The sequence below is a fragment of the Ornithorhynchus anatinus genome, chromosome 3 (genome assembly GCF_004115215.2).
Source record: "Ornithorhynchus anatinus isolate Pmale09 chromosome 3, mOrnAna1.pri.v4, whole genome shotgun sequence".
Taxonomy (NCBI): Eukaryota; Metazoa; Chordata; class Mammalia; order Monotremata; family Ornithorhynchidae; genus Ornithorhynchus; species Ornithorhynchus anatinus.
The window spans coordinates 111,407,112-111,426,045 of NC_041730.1; positions in this window are offsets into that span (position 1 = coordinate 111,407,112).

Consider the following 18,934-nt stretch of genomic DNA (forward strand, 5'->3'; position numbering starts at 1 on the left):
TGCTTACTGCTTGCCAGGCACTGTACTAAGCGCTGGGGCGGATATGAGCAAATCGGGTTGGACACAGACCCTGTCTCACACTGGGCTCGGCGTCTCAATCCCCATTTTACAGATGAGAGAACTGAGGCCCAGCAAATTTAAATGACTTGCCCAAGGTCCCAGCAGACAAGCAGAGGAGTCGGGATTAGAACCCATGGCCTTCTGACTTCCAGGCCCATGCTCTAGCCACTACACCATGCTGCTTCTCGATAGTAAGCGCTTAACAAATACTACAAAAAATAATTACTTTGGAGAATCCATCCTTGGAGTGTTTTAAGAAAAGGGGGGACATTCATCTCTCAAGAATAGTTTAGTCATTTCTTCCTGGAGGCAGGGGCCTGGATCAGGTGGACATGATGCCTCCTTGCAAGGTCTGGGGGCTTAGCAGCTGATGTCAGAGTCCTTCAAAGGGCTTGTAGCTCAGGCTTTGCTCATAGCGGGTTTCTTGAATGATTCAGGGAGAAAATTCAATTCTCTTCTGAAAAATTTTTTCCACCAGAGATTCAGATAGATCTATTTGCCTCTCCATGGAGTCTGGGGTTCCACGATGGTTTGGCATATCATGTGCATCGACAAATTAATCAGGGGAAATCCCTCAAGATGATCCGTTAAGCCAACGGTTTACATCGGCTCCCGATCCATCGTCTTCAAAGTTTAAATCACAAAGTCGTCTAACCTTGTGATCAGGAGGTTGTGCTGGGGAAGGGGGAGGTGGGATTTTCCTCTGGAGCTGACCCCCACAGCGGGGCTGGAGGGACGAGGTCTGTTCGGGTAAGGGTGTGGATTGTGTGGAGGCATTTAGTTCATTGTGGATGGGGAACTTGTCTGTTTTATTGTTATATTGTACCCTCCCAAATACTTAGTACAGGGTTCTCCACACAGTAAGCACTCCCGACTCTGCCCCTTGTCTGCCGTGTGATCTTCAGCAAGTCATTTAATTTCTCTGTGCCTCAGTTACCTCATCTGTAAAATGGGGATTATGACTGTGAGCCCCAGGTTGGACATTCATTCAGTCATATTTATTGAGCACTTACCGTTTGCAGAGCACTGTACTAAGCGCTTGGAAAGTACAATTCGGCAACAGATAGAGACAATCCTTACCCAACAATGGACTCACATGGACTCCGTTCAATCTGATTACCTTGTATCTACCCCTGCGCTTAGAACAGTGCCTGGCACATAGTAAACACTTCATGAATACAATAAAAAATAAATAAATATGATTGCCTGACTGACTGGGGATAGGGAGTGGACCCGGTGGTGGATGGCCTGCTAGGAGACCTCTTCCCTGGAGCTGACTCCCATGGCAGGGGGAGGAGGATGGGGTCTCTGGGTCCTGGTTTCCTCTGAGTTGTTTACTGTCTAGGTTGCCTCAGACTCCCTGAGTAGAGAGGAGACTGTAAGCTCACTGTGGCCAGGGAATGTGTCTGTTTATTGTTATATTGTACTCTCCTTAGCTCTTAATACAGTGTTCTGCCCAAAGAGCTGCTTGAGGAGCTGTTGGGGGGGAAGGGGTCACAGGCGCTGATCCTCCAGAGGATCTGCTGCCGTCACAAATGCTGCACCCGTGTCACAATCCTCCTGTTCAGGATGCCAAATAACTGAAGCGGGTCTTCTCTGGTTCTCTGGGAGGGACCGTGCCCACCCGGACAAGCCCCTCTGAATCCCCAACCCCTTGGGCAATGGTTCCTTGGGAGAAAGAGCTCCAAGAGGGATTGAGTGAATGGAGGGAACCATGCATGGTTATTATTATTGTATTTGGCAAGCACTTACTCCGTGCCAACCACTGTTCTGAGCACTGTAATAGATACAAGCTAATCAGTTTGGACATCGTCCCTGACCCACATGGCGATCGCAGTCTAAGTAGGAGGGAGAATGGGTATTGAATTCCCATTTTACGGATGAGGGAATTGAGATCCAGAGAAGTGAAGTGACTTGTCCAAGGTCTCACAGCAGGCATCAGTCAGAGCCGGGATTAGAATCCAGGTTCTTTGACTCCCAGGCCTGTACTCTATCCACTGGGCAATGCAGCTTGTTTCTCTGGAACTGAACTGGGAGCAGAGCTGGTGATGTCAATCATAGGGGACGTGACACCCTGTTGGTCATAATTTAACTCTTTCTAAAAAGGGTTGGTAGATCTGATAGGATGTCGCTCAATCACATTCAGAATCTAACCAAATGCTTCTTAAGCAGCTCCCACCCCTGTTGCGTACCAAATTCCATAAGCTCTTTTTGTGAAAAAAAAAATTGTTGGTATTTGTTAAGTGCTTACTATGTGCAGAGCACCGTTCTAAGTGCTGGGGCAGATACAGGGTCATCAGGTTGTCCCATGTGAGGCTCACAGTTAATCCCCATTTTCCAGATGAGGGAACTGAGGCCCAGAGAAGTGAAGTGACTTGCCCACAGTCACCCAGCTGACAAGTGGCAGGGCTGGGATTTGAACCCATGATCTCTGACTCCCAAGCCCGGGCTCTTTCCACTGAGCCATGCTGCTTCTCTAATAATGTTGGTATTTGTTAAGTGCTTACTATGTGCAGAACACTGTTCTAAACCCTGGGGAAGATACAGGGTAATCAGGTTGTCCCACGTGAGGCTCAGTCTTAATCCCCATTTTACAGATGAGGTAACTGAGGCACAGAGAATTTAAGTGACTTGCCCACAGTCACACAACTAACAAGTGGCAGAGCCGGGATTCGAACCCATGACCTCAGACCCCCAAGCCCGGGCGCTTTCCACTGAGTCACGCTGCTTCATAATGTGAAGGGAATATGTCTACCAACTCTGTTGTATTGTATTCTCCCAAGTGCTTAATACACTGCTCTATATACAGTGAGTGTTCAATAAATACCATTGATTGATTGATTGGTATTTATCCTGACTATACTAATATTTATAATTATGGTTAAGGGCTTACTTAGTACCAGGCACTGTACTAAGAGCTGGGGTGGGTACAAGCAAATCAGGTACAGTCTCGATCCCCGTTTTCCAGATGAGATAACTAAGGACCAGAGAAGTTAAGTGGCTTGCCCAAGGTCACACAGCAGAAAAGTGGTGGAGCCAGAATTAGAACCTATGTCCTTCTCACTCCCAGGCCCATGTTCTATCTACCCCACTTTGCCATGCTGCTTCTCTACCCCCCACCTCCACCCCTCCCCGCCCCCCACCATGACCCCAGGGCCAAATTCAGGGAGTTGGTACTAGCTGGTACTTCATCAGTAGTACTCGCTGCTTCTAGGTCTGGAATTCTCTAGGGTTTGGACTGGGTCAAACGAAAGGGGCTTGATTTGCCTAAGAGGCGATTGGTTGGATTATGAGTGTGTTGTAGCACAAAATGTGTCAATCCCCTTTGGGACCAGTCTAGAAGAGCAGTTTACAGTCCAGAGGGGACAGTATATAAGACAACGTATGACCGTTTGGACGCTGGGCACTCTGGTTTTCAGTTCTGCCTCTGTCCAGTAGGAATGAGACACCAGATATCTCAGCATGGTTAAGGGGAAAGAGCACAGGCCTGGGAATCAGAATAAACCTGGGAGTCTGAAAACCTGGATTCTAATCCTGTCTCCTCCATTTGTCCGCTATGCCTCGCCACCAACCCCTACCCCACGTCCTGCCTCTGTGCTGGAATGCCCTCCCTCCTCAAATCCGACAACTTCTGTCCCCCTCTTCCAAGCCTTACTGAAGGCACATCTTCTACAAGAGGTCTTCTCTAAGTCACCCTTCCCTCTTCTCTTCCTTCTGTGTTGCCCTGACTTGCTTCCTTTGCTCTTCCCTCCTCCTAATCCCACAGCACTTATGTATATATCTGCAATTTTATTTATTTGTATTATCTGTCTCCTCACCTCTACATTGTAAGCTCACTGTGGGCAGGGAATGTCATTGTTTCTTGTTGTATCATACTTTCCCAAGAGCTTAGTACAGTGTTCTGCGCTCAGTAAACTTAATAAACCTGATTGAATGAATAAATGAATGATCTTGTGCAAGTCACTTAACTTCTCTGTGTTTCAGTTTCCTCCTCTGTAAAATGGGGATTAAGAATGTGAGCCTCGTGTGGGATGGGGACTATGTCCTACCCGATTATTTTATATCTACCCCAGGGCTTAGAAAAGTGCCTGGAATATAGTAAGGGTTTAACAAATACCATTAAAACCCCCCCAGTTTTTGATGGATGGTCTTTCTCTCTCTAGACTAATAGTCTGAACAAGCCAGGGGACCTTTCAACTCCATCCTATGTTCCTATTTCTCCACCTACCTGATCACAACTTCTTTGAATTTTAATCAGGTTCTCCTGCCTCAACTAATCCACCCAGCTTGGAGTCCTTAATATCATCCCTCAGCTCCTCTACTTTCTATAAAACTGAAAAGATGACCGGGAAAACATTTCTTCCTTTGAGGTCTGTATGTGTCCAAGAACAAAACACATTTTGGGGGCTGTGATTTAAAAATGTATAGGTACGCTCCTCCGGGCTTAATGTGCCTTTTGGATTGTCTGCCAGCCACAGCTGAGGTTGGAACTGAGGAAAATCTCCGTGCTAAATAGTGGGCCAGGCCAGCTTGACTTTGGTCTGTAAGCTCGTTGTGGGCAGGGATTGCCTCTCTTTATTGCTGCATTGTACTTTCCAAGCAATTAGTACAGTGCTCTGCACACAGTAAGTGCTCAATAAATACGACTGAATGAATTTTCTCCCCTTGCCTCAGGCCCAGATGAAGGTTCTGGTGGGATCGCGGTGGAGGTGGGGGGAAGAAGCCTCAAGGACCTGTCTCCCCTGCCCCCCAAGCTAAAGTTTGCCCCTTCCCTGCCTCCCTACAGCTGGGTCCAATTTAAGCCTGAAGCTGCTGCTCCCAGTAATCCAGGGGGGCTGGGCTAGCACACTGTCCTACTGGGAATAAAAGCTCTAAGCTTGTAAACTGAGTGTGGGCAGGGAATGTGTCTACCAACTCTGCTATATAGGAGAAGCAGCATGACGTAGTGGATAGAGCACAGGCTTGGGAGTCAAAAGGTCAAGAGTTGTAATCCCAGCTGTGTGGCCTTGACCAAGTCACTTCCCTGGTCCTCAGATACCTCATCTATAAAATGAGGATTGGGACTGTGAGCCCCACGTGGGACAGGGACTGTGTCCAATCCGATTTGCTTGTGTCCACCCCAGCATTTAGTACAGTGCCTGACACATAGTAAGTGCTTAATTAATACCACAGTTATTATATCATATTCACCCAAGTGCTTAGTACAGTGATCTGCATGCAGTCAGCCACTCAGTAAATAGTATTGATTGATTGCGGGGGGGGGGGGGGTGAGGAGGGAAATTAAAGAGTGTTAGTTCTGCCCTGAAATTTTCCCCCTGAAATTTTTCACCTCCTCCACTGACAGACAACCAGATCACCTCCTTCCCCTTCTCCCACATACATCCCGGTGTGCTCAGGATAGTTCTCGTCCTCACTCCTGGGAGGCTCCACTGGTCCTGGTGAGCAGGACTCCAGAGAGAGGCCACCATTTGAGGGGACGGGCTCAGGGCCATGGGGGCTTATCAGGTGCATAACCACTCCCACCTTCCTCCTTCACATCTGCACAGGGGCAGCTGGTAGGAGGAGCCAGGATCAATTTCTTCTACTGACCCTATCAGGGCCTGAGAGTCAGCAGGATCTGGGTTCTAATTCCACTTCTGCCACTTGTCCGCTGTGTGATCTTGGGTAAGTCACCTCACTTCTTTATGCCTCATTTACCTCACTTGTATACTGGGGATTATGACTGGGAACCCTATGCGGGACAGGAACTGTGTCCAATTTGATTAACTTGTGTCTATCACAGTGCTTAGTATGGGGGTTGGCATATAATAAGCCCTTAACAAATGCAATAATAATAATAACAGTAATAAAAAACTGTGATATTTGTTAAGCATTTACTATACATTCTAAGCACTGGGGTAGATGCAAGATAATCAGGCCCTGTCCCACGTGGGGCTCACAGGGTAAGTCTGTCCTGCCAGTGGCTTAGGTGTGCTGTTGGGATGTCTGCAGGGAGCAGCTAGTTGTCCAAGTGCTAACTGAGGACTGTGGGTGGGGAAGATTCCCTATTTCCAGAAGTTAAGGTTGCCTCCCGCCTCTTAAACAACGTACTTTTAGCAGACCAATAACAATGATAACAATATTAATAATAATCATAAATGTGGTATTTCTTGAGCATTTATGTGTCCAACACTGTGTTAATGATGGGGTAGAAAAAAGATAATCTGGTCTTCAGCTACTTAACAGAAGCCTTCAGCAATTTAACTCCTCTTCTCTCCCTCACCCCAGAGCACTTATGTACTTATCTTGGCTGCTTCCCCAACCTTCAGTTATTTTAGTGTCTACCTCCCCTGACACACTGTAAATACTTTTAGGGCAGGGATCATGTCTATTCACTCTACTGTATTCTCTCAAATGTTCTCTGTACAGTATTCTGCACAGAGTAGGCGTTCAATAAATACTCTCGATTCATCGTTCGATTGATCGATAAAATTGATATTTTGAAATCAACGAATCGTTATCCCTTTAGAATCTCACTAGGATTCCGAGTTTTAGTTGGCAGATTTGATATGGACAATCCCAGAGGTCAAGAAGATTCTTTACAGTGACCCATGTTCATCTGCATGTTCTGGCCATAATTGGCAAGATGCAATATATTACATATTATTGAGAATATATTGTTGTAAATGAATTTCCTAGCCCTTGGTCTAAATCATCTCTTACCTACTAGTCTAAATGTAATTGGAAAATAAAATGCCCCCAATCCCCATCACCCTAAACTGTCTCATATTAGAAGTAAACAGATTTGAGTCACTCCATTCCTCTCTGAGATCAATACTTCAGCAGCTTTATCTAAGCGTCAAAAGTGTGTGGTTGGGGGGGACAGGAAAGCTGTTTCATAGGTTTGAAAGAACACAAGTTCATTCAATAGTATTTATTGAGCACTTACTATGTGCAGAGCACTGTACTAAGCGCTTGGAAGGTAAAAATCGGTAACATAACAACAGATAAATAATAACAGATAATAACAGATAACAACAGGTAACAAGTGCCACCGTCCCTGCCAGAGAAGGGGACAACAGGCAGAGGGTGACACATCAGAGAAGCAGCATGGCGTAGCGGAGAGAATACGGGCCTGGGAGTCAAAAGGTCACGGATTCTAATTCCAACTCCACCACTTGTCTGCTGGGTGACTTTGGGCAAGTCACTTCACTTTTCTGGGCCTCAGTTACCTCATCTGGAAAATGGGGATTGAGACTGTGAGCCCCACATGGGACAGGGACTGTGTCCAACCTGACTTGCTTGTATCCACCCCAGCATTTCATTCATTCAATAGTATTTATTGAGTGCTGCAGTGCAGAGCACTGTACTAAATGCTTGGAATGTACAATTTGGCAACAGATAGAGACAATCCCTGACCAAAGACGGGCTCACAGTCTAAACAACTTAGTACAGCGCCAGGCATAAAGTAAGCGCTTAGCAAATATCATTATTATTATTATATAATAATAATGTTGGTATTTGTTAAGCACTTACTATGTGCAGAGCACTGTTCTAAGCACTGGGGTAGATACAGGGTAATCAGGTTGTCCCATGTGAGGCTCCCAGTCTTCATCCCCATTTTACAGATGAGGTAACTGAGGCACAGAGAAGTTAAGTGACTTGCCCACAGTCACACAGCTGACAAGTGGCAGAGCTGGGATGGGATTCAATCAGAAAGAGGGGTTGAATAGGAAAATCCATGGAGGACAGGCATCCTACTTCTCAGTCCTCCTCCTCTCATCCCCCAGTCTTCCCTCCACCCCTTTCTCCCAGTATTTGGAATTCATAGTCAAGGGAGATTGCGCCTTGTCCAGAGACATACATAAAACTGTCTTGTCAGTCATTCACATTTATTGAGCACTTACTGTGTGCAGAGCACTGTACTAAGTGTTTGGGAGAGTACAATATAACAATAAAGAGACTGTAAATAGTTTTCAAGGGTCACTATGCTGGTAAAAACTGTATCTGGGGTCATGACATCTATAATAATCCTCACCCTAGTTTACCCTCCTAGAATCAATCGGTCAATCAGTGGTATTTATCAAACACCTACTGTGTACAGAGTACTGTACCAAGTGCTTGGGAGAGTACAGTATAACAATAGACATGTTTCCTGCCCACAAGAAGCTTACAGTCTAGAATTAAATAGTTATTCTAGTAGTCTAGAATTAAGTAGTTTAGAATTAAAATAGTTATTCTGTCCCAAAGGCTTAGTACGGTGCTCCGCACCCAGTAAGTGCTCAATAAATGCAATTAATTGATTGATTAAAGTCAAAATTCCACTTCCTTTACCAATGGAATGCAGTGTAGGTGGTTGGGTGGAGGAGGGAAGAAGGCACTGTAAGGAGGTCAAGTGCAAGTGTCTGCTGCTGTCTGCTTTTCTCTATCATTTTATTTTGACTGCTCTCTGACAAACAGCGTGGTCTAGTGGAAAGAGCACCGGCCTGGAAGTCAGAAGGACCCGGGTCCTTATCCCTCCTCTGCCACCTGTCTGCTGTGTGACCTTGGGCAAGTCACTTATCTGTGCCTCAGTTTCCTCATCTGTAAAATGAGGATTAAATCCCACTCCCTCCTACCTAGACTGTGAGCCCCATGCGGGACAGAGACTGTGTACACAGTCTCTGTCCACAAACTGACGACCTTGTATCTACCCCAGCAGTTAGGACAGTGTTTGGCACATAGTAATTGCTTAACAAATACGATAATTATCATTATTACTATTTCTCTATCACTTCCTGCTGTCCACTGGACTGCCCAGCCATGCAGCACAAGAATTCATGTGAGAGAACGAGACAGGGCTGACTCACATCAACACTACCTCCATGTGATGAACTTCCTGTCATCCTGTCATCCAAATGGGCAGTTTTGGATTAACAAAGGGTTGCATGATTGAGACAGCACATCAGTCATCAAAATGGGCGGCACAGCCCAGCATGTTCATCTTCCCCATTGTTCACAAGTCTCCGGGCTTTGGGAACACTAAAATCCTCCTCCCTTAACCGATTTCCAGTCAATCAGTTTAATCGTGTTTATTGATCACTTACTGTGCGCAGAGCTCTGTACTAAATGCCTGGGAGAATACACTATAACAGTGGACACATTTCCTGTTCATACAAGTTTACAGTCTAGATGGGGGGAGACAGACATTAATATAAATAAATAAATTACAGATATGTACATGAGTGTTATGGGGCTGGGAGGGGGGATGAAAAGAGGGAGCAAGCCGGGGTGATGCCTAAGGGAGTGGGAGAAGAGGAAAGCCATGAAGTCACTCAAAAAAAACCAAAAACCCACCAAAAAGAGGCAGACTACATTCACTTTCACCCATGCCCACAGCCTGGTTTTCATTAAACTCGCTCCTGATTTCCTTTTCTCCCTCCTTAAGGTTTTTTTATAAGCCTTGCACGAGTTCTGGAACTTTGGCCGATGCGGTAGCGGGGGAGTGGCTGGGAAGAAGAGTTATCCCTTTCAGAAATGCACAGTTGTATATCATTTTCAGAAACAATTACTTCTAATAACATTTTCAATTTGTAGTGTGCTCTTTGTTACAGCATCGATTAGCATCGTGAGGAAAACTGCAAGATGCTCTGGCATCACTGAGGCTGAGGAGCTGCTGGTTATTATGAAGAAAGCCATTTGTAATCTTTCCGATAACCCCAAGGAACAAAGAGAGGCATATCTGGAACATTAAAGGAATCATTTTATTTGCTAATCAGAGGAGGATTAGAAAGTTTTGCAGTTCTGTAATGCAGAATCTACCATAAACCAAAATTGATTTTTTATTTCTTGTTTGGGCTTCCAATAGCTGAGCAAATATAATTACCACAAGGGTAAGGCTAGTGTATGCATTACAGTAAGAGCCCTGCTTTTTAGGACTTTCTAAAAGTTTTGTTTAATAGGGGCAAGCCAGTAACGGTACTAAACCACTGGAAAAGTAGTTTAAATATCTGAAAAATTGGGCAGCTGCATTGTCTAAAACTGCATTTCGTAAGCCACCATCCTTCTAAAGTCACATGACGGAAAGGAGCCCATCATTTAAGTAAACACAGATTCTAAGATCGTTGTGGGCAGGGAACACGTCTACCAACTCTGTTATATTGTACTCTCCCAAGTGTTTCATACAGTGCTCTGCACAAGGTAAGAGCCCCCAAAATGCGATTGATTGAAACACAGAGGATAGATCCGTGATACTTTTAGATTTGGATTTTTGTTCATTTTGGGAGGCTCTTCCTTTTATATTAGTCCACCCAGCCTAATTGTCTTTGGGAACTTTCCATGAGCTTTTGCTTCAGCTCCGGAAGGGTGAGAAATAAGCATCGGGGAGAGATCATCTCCACCAACAGAACTTCAAGAAGGGCTGAGGCCATCACTGTGGCAGCAGCTGTCTCCTCTGTGACTGTTGGACTCCAAACTTCGTTCCTCTAGCCAGAATATACCACTGATTTAATCGTATTTGTCCTCATCCTTGTCTTTTAGGCTTTTACATTTCCTTATGTCTCAGTTGCCACCCCTTCTCTCCACCTTATTCTTAGATTGTGAGTCCCTCGGAGGGCCAGGCTGTGAGCTCGCCTGAGTCTCGCCTGAGTCTGTTGACTCTGTTAATACTGTACTCTCTCAAATGCTTAGTACAGTGCTCTGCACACAGTAAGTGCTCAATAAATATCAATGATTCATTGACTGTCTAATTGTTACTTGTATGTTTTTTTTCTCTCTGCCTAATATAGTGCCTTGTACACAGTGGTGCTTAATTGTCATTATAAGAGTATTTTTCAAATAGACCTACTGTGTGCAGTACATTGAGTGCTGGGAGAATAATATTTTGAGGAAACTTAGACAAGGCTCTTGCCCCTCTAAGGGCTCACAAAATAAGAACACAGGCACAACTCCAGAAGCAGCATGGCCTAGTGGAGAGAACACGGACGCCAGAGTCAGAAGGAACCGAGGTCTAATCCCAGCTCTGCCAATTGTTTGCTGTGTGACCTTAAGACACTTAACTTCTCTGTGCCTCAGTTTCTTCAACTATAAAATGGGGATTCATTACCTGTTCTCCCTCCTACTTATACCGTGAGCCCTATGCGGGACAGGGACCGTCACCCACTTTAACCTGTACCTTTCCCAGTGCTAAGAACAGTGTTTGACACATGGTAGGAGTTTAACAAGTAGCCAAAAAAAAAAAAGACTAGAGAAGAACTGGAGGACAGGACCAACACAGCTCTAGATTTCCTGCCCTCTCCTCTGAAGGCCCTGGCGGTCACAGGTCTTCAGGATCCGGAGGCAGGATCGGCCTTTGATTCCCTGGCATTTTGACCCATTCCATTAGGTGAGTGCTGGAACGGAAATTGCTGCCTGAAAGGGGTAGCCCCCCGATCCTGCTGAGCAGTTAATTAGTGCACTCAGACACCCCACCCTGCACCCCATAGACAGTGAGACTCCACCAACTGCCTCAGCGGGTGCTAATTAGCAGCTTCCTCAACCTTCTGGGAGCCTGTGGTTACCCCCCCCACCCTGCTAGGAACCCTAGCACCCTGTGTCCCTCTCCAACTGAGTTCCTTGCTGCCCCAGCGACAAAAACAGACTGTTTTGACGATTCATAAACACCATTTGCCTTCCCACACTGAAGCAGTAGGCAGAAGTTGCCCAAAGAGAGGGATAAAGAGGGCCGAAGCTGCTCTGTGAGTCTGAGGCTGACCCTGTCCAACCTGCCGCAGAGCAGATTCAGGCACGGGCCTACTGTAGGGCTGACAGGGCTCAACAGTGGGTTTTCTAGAGATCTGAGAAACAGAATATACTTTATTCTGGAAGAATATTAACACCCTCCCCTACCCAAGTAAACCAATCAGTGATATGTACTGAGCACTTACTTTGGGCAGGTAATAATAATAATAGTATTTGTTAAGCATTTAATATGTGCCAGGCCCTTGGACTAAGTGCTGGGGTGGATACAAGCAAATCAATTGGACACAGTCCCTGAACCTCCTGGGGCTCAGGGTCCCAATCCCCAGATGAGGTCATTGAGACCCAGAGAGGTGAAGTGACTTGCTCAAGGTCACACAGCAGACACTTAGCAGAGGCGGGTTTGGAACCCATGACCTTCTGACTCCCAGGTCGGTGCTCTACCTATTACATCACGCTGGCAAAGCACTGTGCTAAGCCCTTGGGAGAGTATAATATAACAGGGTTGGTAGACATGTTCCCTGCCCACAGTGAACTTACAGTCTGAGTCAGATTTGAGCAAAGCGTCTTAAGCTGGCTCTGAGCATCCCGGCACCCTTTAATTCTCAGCCCGTGAGGTCTGGTTTCCAGGAAACAATAAAAATCTCACTCCATTTCAGTTGGTCCTGATAGCCCTTCGCTCCTCAGTGCTCCCTCTCCTAACCATAATAATAATAATAATAATGTTGGTATTTGTTAAGCGCTTACTATGTGCAGAGCACTGTTCTAAGCACTGGGGTAGATACAGGGTAATCAAGTTGTCCCACGTGAGGCTCACAGTTAGTCCCCATTTTACAGATGGGGTAACTGAGGCCCAGAGAAGTTAAGTGACTTGCCCACAGTCATACAGCTGGCAAGTGGCAGAGCCAGGTTTCAAACCCATGACCTCTGACTCCCAAGCCCAGGCTCTTTCCACTGAGCCACGCTGCTTCTCTACGAACCATGAACCACTGGGCACGATCTCTCTCTGCTTCTTCCCCTCTTCCCCCAAGTCAACCCAACCCAATGAGTGGCTGTTGGTTTTGGCTCCACCTGTGGAGGAATCAGATGACCAACAACCTTTCCAGTATCAAACACAAACTCCTCACCATCAGCCTTAAGGCACTCACTCAGCTCTCCCTCCTACCTATCCTGGATCTTCTCCCACCGCAAAGAAGCAGTGTGGCTCAGGGGAAAGAGGCAAGTGTGGCTTGGGAGGCAGAGGTCATGGGTTTGAATCGCTGTTCTCCCACTTGTCAGCTGTGTGACTGTGGGCAAGCCACTTTACTTCTCTGTGCCTCAGTTCCCTCATCTGTAAAATGGGGATTAAAACTGTGAGCCCCACGTGGGATAACCTGATTACCCTGTATCTATCCCAGCGCTTAGAACAGTGCTCTGCACATAGTAAGCGCTTAACAAATACCAACATTATTATTATTACCACAGTGCAGCCTGCATACTTAGCTCTTCTAACACCAACCTGCTCTCCTTGTCTCTGTCTCATCTCTCATCGAGGACCCCTACTCCTATCCTCCCTCCCATCATATCTGACAGACCACCACCCTCTCTATCTTCAAAGCCCTACTAAAATCGTACCTCCTCCAGGAAGTCTTCCCCGATTACCCTCTCACATCCCCAGTGTATTCTCCCTCCCTTCCGCATCACCGATAAAGTTGCTTGGACATATCCTCTCTCTTTAGCTTCCCCTGTTTGTAAGTTTCCTTCTCAGGGTCGCACCTGGAGAGTTTCCAGTAATCTACCAGTCTTGAGTATGGGAGGGGGAGTCAAGCAGAGGCATATCCATTCATTCCTAGCTCGCACAATGGCTAGCGAGTGGAAGGCAATCGGCTACAGGGCAAAACTCCCCTGTGCTGGGCAGCAGCGGCGTGGGAGAGGGTCGAGGGTGGAGACTTGTTTACTGCACAGAAGGAGGCAGTGATAAACCACTTCAGTAATTTAGCCGAGAAAATTCTGTGGATTCACTACCAGAACGATTGCAGATGGAGGTGGGGTGCTCTGGGAGAGATGTGTCCATGGCGTTGCTACGGGTCAGAGACAACTCAACAGCATAAGAAATGACATTTGTAAGTTACTTTAATTTCCGTCTGCCCTGCTAGACTGTATGAAACTTGAGTGCAGGGGTCATGTCTACCAACTCTATTGTTCTCTCCCAAGTTCATTCATTCATTCAATCGTATTTATTGAACACTTACTGTGTGCAGAGCACTGTACAAAGCGCTTGGAGTATACAATTCGGCAGCAGATACAGATAATCTCTGCCCAACAACCGGCTCACAGTCTAAAAGACTCCCATGTGCTCTGCATACAGTAAGTGCTCAATAATAATAATAATGATGGTGGTATTTGTTAAGCGCTTACTATGTGCCGAGCACTGTTCTAAGCGCTGGAGTAGATACAAGGTAATCAGGGTGTCCCACGTGGGGCTCACAGTCATAATCCCCATTTTACAGATGAGGTGACTGAGGCACAGAGAAGTTAAGAGACTGGCCCAAAGTCACACAGCTAAGTGGCAGAGCTGAAATTAGAACTCACAACCTCTGACTACCAAGCCTGTGCTCTTTCCACTAAGCCACACTGCTTCTCTAATAAAACCCCTGCTTGATTGGTCAGAAAATATCTCTCTCCCTGGGCATTTGGCTTGGCGTTCCAATGATCACGTTGCCATATTTTCTTTTGTTGGGAGACTTGTCCGACATAGGAGACTTGTCCAACACTGGCATGGCCACTTCTGCCCCTGCTGGCATTCTCTGCTTTAGCCAGTCCTCCTCATGGATGAAGGAAAGAGCTGTTCCCAGATGATCTCTGAGCTTGGGCCAGTCACTTCACTTCTCTGTGCCTCAGTTCCTCCATGTGCAAAATGGAGATTAAGACCGTTAGCTCCAAGTGGGACAGGGACTGTTTCCATCTTGATTTGCTTGTCTCTACCCCAGCGCTTAGCACAGTGGCCGGGAGCACAGGCCTGGGAGTCAGAAGGACTCGGTTCCAAACCCAGCTCCGCCATCTGTGCGCTGCAAGACCTTGGACAAGCAACTTTACCTCTCTGGGCCTCAGTTACCTCATCTGTAAAATAGGAACCAAGATTGTGAGACCCACCTATCCCAGCACTTAGTACATTGCCTGGCACATAGTAAGTGCCTAACAAATACCATTCTTCTCCTTATTATTAGTAGTAATGTAACAGAGTTATTGGACAGGTTCCCTGCCCGCAAGGAACTTTTGATCTAGGGGAGGAGACAGACATTAAATAAATAAATTATGGAGGTGTACACTGGGTACACAGCTGGGGGGCTGAGGGAGGGGTGAATAAAGGATACCAATCCAAGTGTAAAGGCAATTCCAGGAGACAAGGATGGCCAAAGGTTCAGATCTTCTGAACATAAGACCAGGATGTCCAACTTGGGAACCATATCCTGCATGTTTCTAGGCCCTGGCCACTGATAGAAATAATAATAATAATAATAATAGTAGTATTTGCTAGGTGCTTGCCATGTGTCAAACACTATTCTAAGAGCTGGGGTTGATACAAACTAATTAATTTGGTCAGAGTACCTGTCCCACATGGAGCTCCCAGCCTTAATCCTTATTTTAGAGATGGGTAACTGAGGCACAGAGAAGTTAAATGACTTGGCCCAGGTCATAGAGCAGACAAGTGGCGGTGCCAGAATTAGAATCCAGCTCCTTCTGACTCCCAGACCTGTGCTCTATCCACTAGGACATGCTGCTCCCATTAGCCACCATTTCATCATGGCCCCAGAAAGCAGTCCAGAGAGCCGCAAGGACTGCCTTCTGCTCCCTTGGAGACTTTCCTGAGGGAGCATTTCTGTTGCCTAATGAATTATGCACTGGGATGCAGGAGCTGGGATGGATTGCTGGGGAAAACATCCGTTTGGCTTACTCTTGTGGTGAGTCCTTTCACTCATTCTTGTAGAAACTGCCTTTTTAGCACTCAAATGGCTCATTCATTTTATGAAAATAATTATTTGCTGTGTCTGTGAGTTTATACTGCACAAGGGATAATCACTGCTGTGTGTTATTTCAATACACGTGTATAGATAGGGCTCATCCGGTTGGTTAGATCAGCGAAACTCCTACTTTTGGGCTTAAAGCAGTTTATTTGAGTTTATTGAACTCTGGATATGGTTCTAAGACATATAAATTATTCCTAAGTATCCCAAATTACAAAATGTGAAATGAGTCTGATACAGTCTTTTATTTGAAATTTAAGAGTTAAAGCCAGTGCTGTGCTTTTAATCTACATCTTCTCCTTTGTTCTCTCCTCCTCCCTCCAGGCTCGTATCTCCTCCTGCCTTCAGGACACCTCCACCTGGATGTCTGTCTGCCAACTAAAACTCAACATGTCTAAAACTGAGCTCCTTATCTTCCCTCCCAAACTCTGTCTTCTCCCTGACTTCCGTGTCACTGTGGACGGAACGACCATCCTTCCCATCTCACAGGCCCACAACCTTGGTGTCATCCTTGACTCAGCTGTCTCATTCACCTCACACAACCAATCCGTCACCAAGGCCTGCCAGTCTCACCCTTACAATATCGCCAAGATTCACCCTTTCCTCTCCATCTAAACGGCTATCGTGCTGGTATAAGCTCTCATAATATCCCGACTGGATTACTGTGTCAGCCTCCTCTCGGGTCTCCCTTCCTCCTGTCTCTCCCCACTCCAGTCTATTCTTCATTCCGCTGCTCGGATCATCTTTCTACAGAAACGCTCTGGGCATGTCACTCCCCTCCTCAAAAACCTCCAGGAGTTGCCTATCAAGCTTCTCACATAACAGAAACTCCTCACTCTTGGCTTCAAAGCTCTCCATCAATTTGCCCGCTCCTACCTCACCTCCCTTCTCTCTTTCTACTGCCCACCCCGTACACTCCGCTCCTCTGCCGCTCACCTCCTCACTGTCCCCCCTTCATGCCTATCCCACCGTTGACCTCTGGCCCACATCCTACTGCTGTCCTGGAATGACCTCCTTCCTCACCTCCACCAAACTAACTCTCTTCCCCTCTTCAAAGCCCTACTGAGAGCTCACCTCCTCCAGGAGACCTTCCCAGACTGAGCCCCCCTTTTCCTCTGCTTCCCCTCCTCCCCACCCTCTGCTCTTCCCTCTTCCCCTCCCTTCAGCACTGTGCTCATTTGTATATATTATTTATTACCCTATTTATTTTGTTAATAAGATGTACATCTCCTTGTTTCTATTTATCTTGATGATGGTCTTGCTTTTGTTTTGTTCTGTTTTGCTTTGCTGTCTGTCTCCCCCGTTTAGACTGTGAGCCCGACACTGGGCAGGGATTGTCTCTATCTGTTGTCAAATTGTACATTTCAAACACTTAGTACAGTGCTCTGCACATAGTAAGTGCTCAATAAATACTATTGAATGAATGAATGGACAGGAGTGTTTTTTGGCTATATCTCAAAGGAAAAGTATGTAATCCAGAATTTCCTTTCATGTGGCAATTCCACATGGCTGACTTTTTAAATAGGCTAATCCCAGGGCCAGAGCCAGCTTCAAATCATAAGTGAGATAAGTAACCGTCTCGGGATTCCACATGATGAGGCCACTCACAAACATGGCAGCCACTCAAGCCCTCTCAAAGATGGTGGTTGGTTGGTTCCTCTCAAAAACGGAAAGTGAGGGTTAAAAGGTGGAGCTTTGCCCTCTCTGCCTTCTCCTCATCTGTGCTAAGATTAAGCAATCAACAGTGGATGATTCTTGAAGGAAACCCTGCCCACAGTTTCTGTCAGATTGTGAAGACATTGATGAGACCCCTGAAGAGATATGGTTGAACTGATGAAACACCTAAATTTAGAAAGGGAAAACCAAATGTCAGTAAGTTAATTGCTTCTCACATCTTGAACTTTGACAATCCAATCCATCATTCCCAGATACTGAAACAGATGAAGTTATGGTTTTCCATCTACTACCTTTCATTCATTCATTCAATAGTATTTATTGAGCGCTTACTATGTGCAGAGCACTGTACTAAGCGCTTGGAATGAACAAGTCGGCAACAGATAGAGACAGTCCCTGCCGTTTGACGGGCTTACAGTCTAATCGGGGGAGACGGACAGACGAGAACAATGGCAATAAATAATGGCAATAAATACCTAAATACCTAAAGTCTTGAGATTGAAAAGTCTTGCACCATTTTGCAAGACAATAAATGAATCTATAAAATATGACCGAAGACCCTAAATTGGAGAGGGGAGCACAGAGGTGTTCCAAAGAAAATAAGCTTTTTAAGCAAAGAAGGAGGTTGTTTTTCAACCTCAATTAAACAAATTCTTCCATTAGGCTGGAAAACCACTATTGTTCATTCTAATTCTGTGCTCACTGGGTAGTTTGAGCTCGCTTGGTCTTTCTACAGAGTCATTCTTAGGGATGCTGCCCCAGGTACCCAGACAATGGACTCAGTTATACTCACATAGACTCACATAGACTCCATTCATTCATTCAATCATTTATTGAGCACTAACTGTGTACAGAGCACTGCACTAAGCGCTTGGAAAATACAATTCAGCCATAGAGACGATCCTTGCCCTCAATGGGCTTAAAATCTAGAAAGGGGTAGACAGACATTAAAACAAGTAAACAGGCATCAATAGCATCAATAGAAATAAATAGAATTATGGATATATGCACATCAAAACAAGTAAATGGGCATTAATGTAAATAAATAGAATTATAGATATGCATACATATGCGCAAGTGCTGTGGGGTGGGGAGAGGGGTAGAGCAAAAGGAGAGAGTCGGGGTAATGGGGAGGGGAGGGGCAGCTGAGGAAAGGGGGGGCTTAGTCTGGGAAGGTCTCTTGGAGGAGGTGAGCCTTCAGTAGGACTTTGAAGTGTGCTAGTTTGGCGGATTTGAGGAGGGAGGACATTCCAGGCCAGAGATAGGACGTGGGCCAGGGTTGACTGCGGGACAGGTAAGAATGAGGCCCAGTGAGAAGGTTAGCACCGGAGGAGCAGAGTGCGTGGGCTGGGATGGAGAAAGAGAGAAGGGAGGTGAGGTAGGAGGGAACCAGGTGATGGACAGCTTTGAAGTCAATGGTGAGTTTGTTCTCTAGAAAGTTAGCTCGCTGTGGGCAGGAATGTGTCTGCTTATTGTTATAGTGTACTCTTCCAAGCACTTAG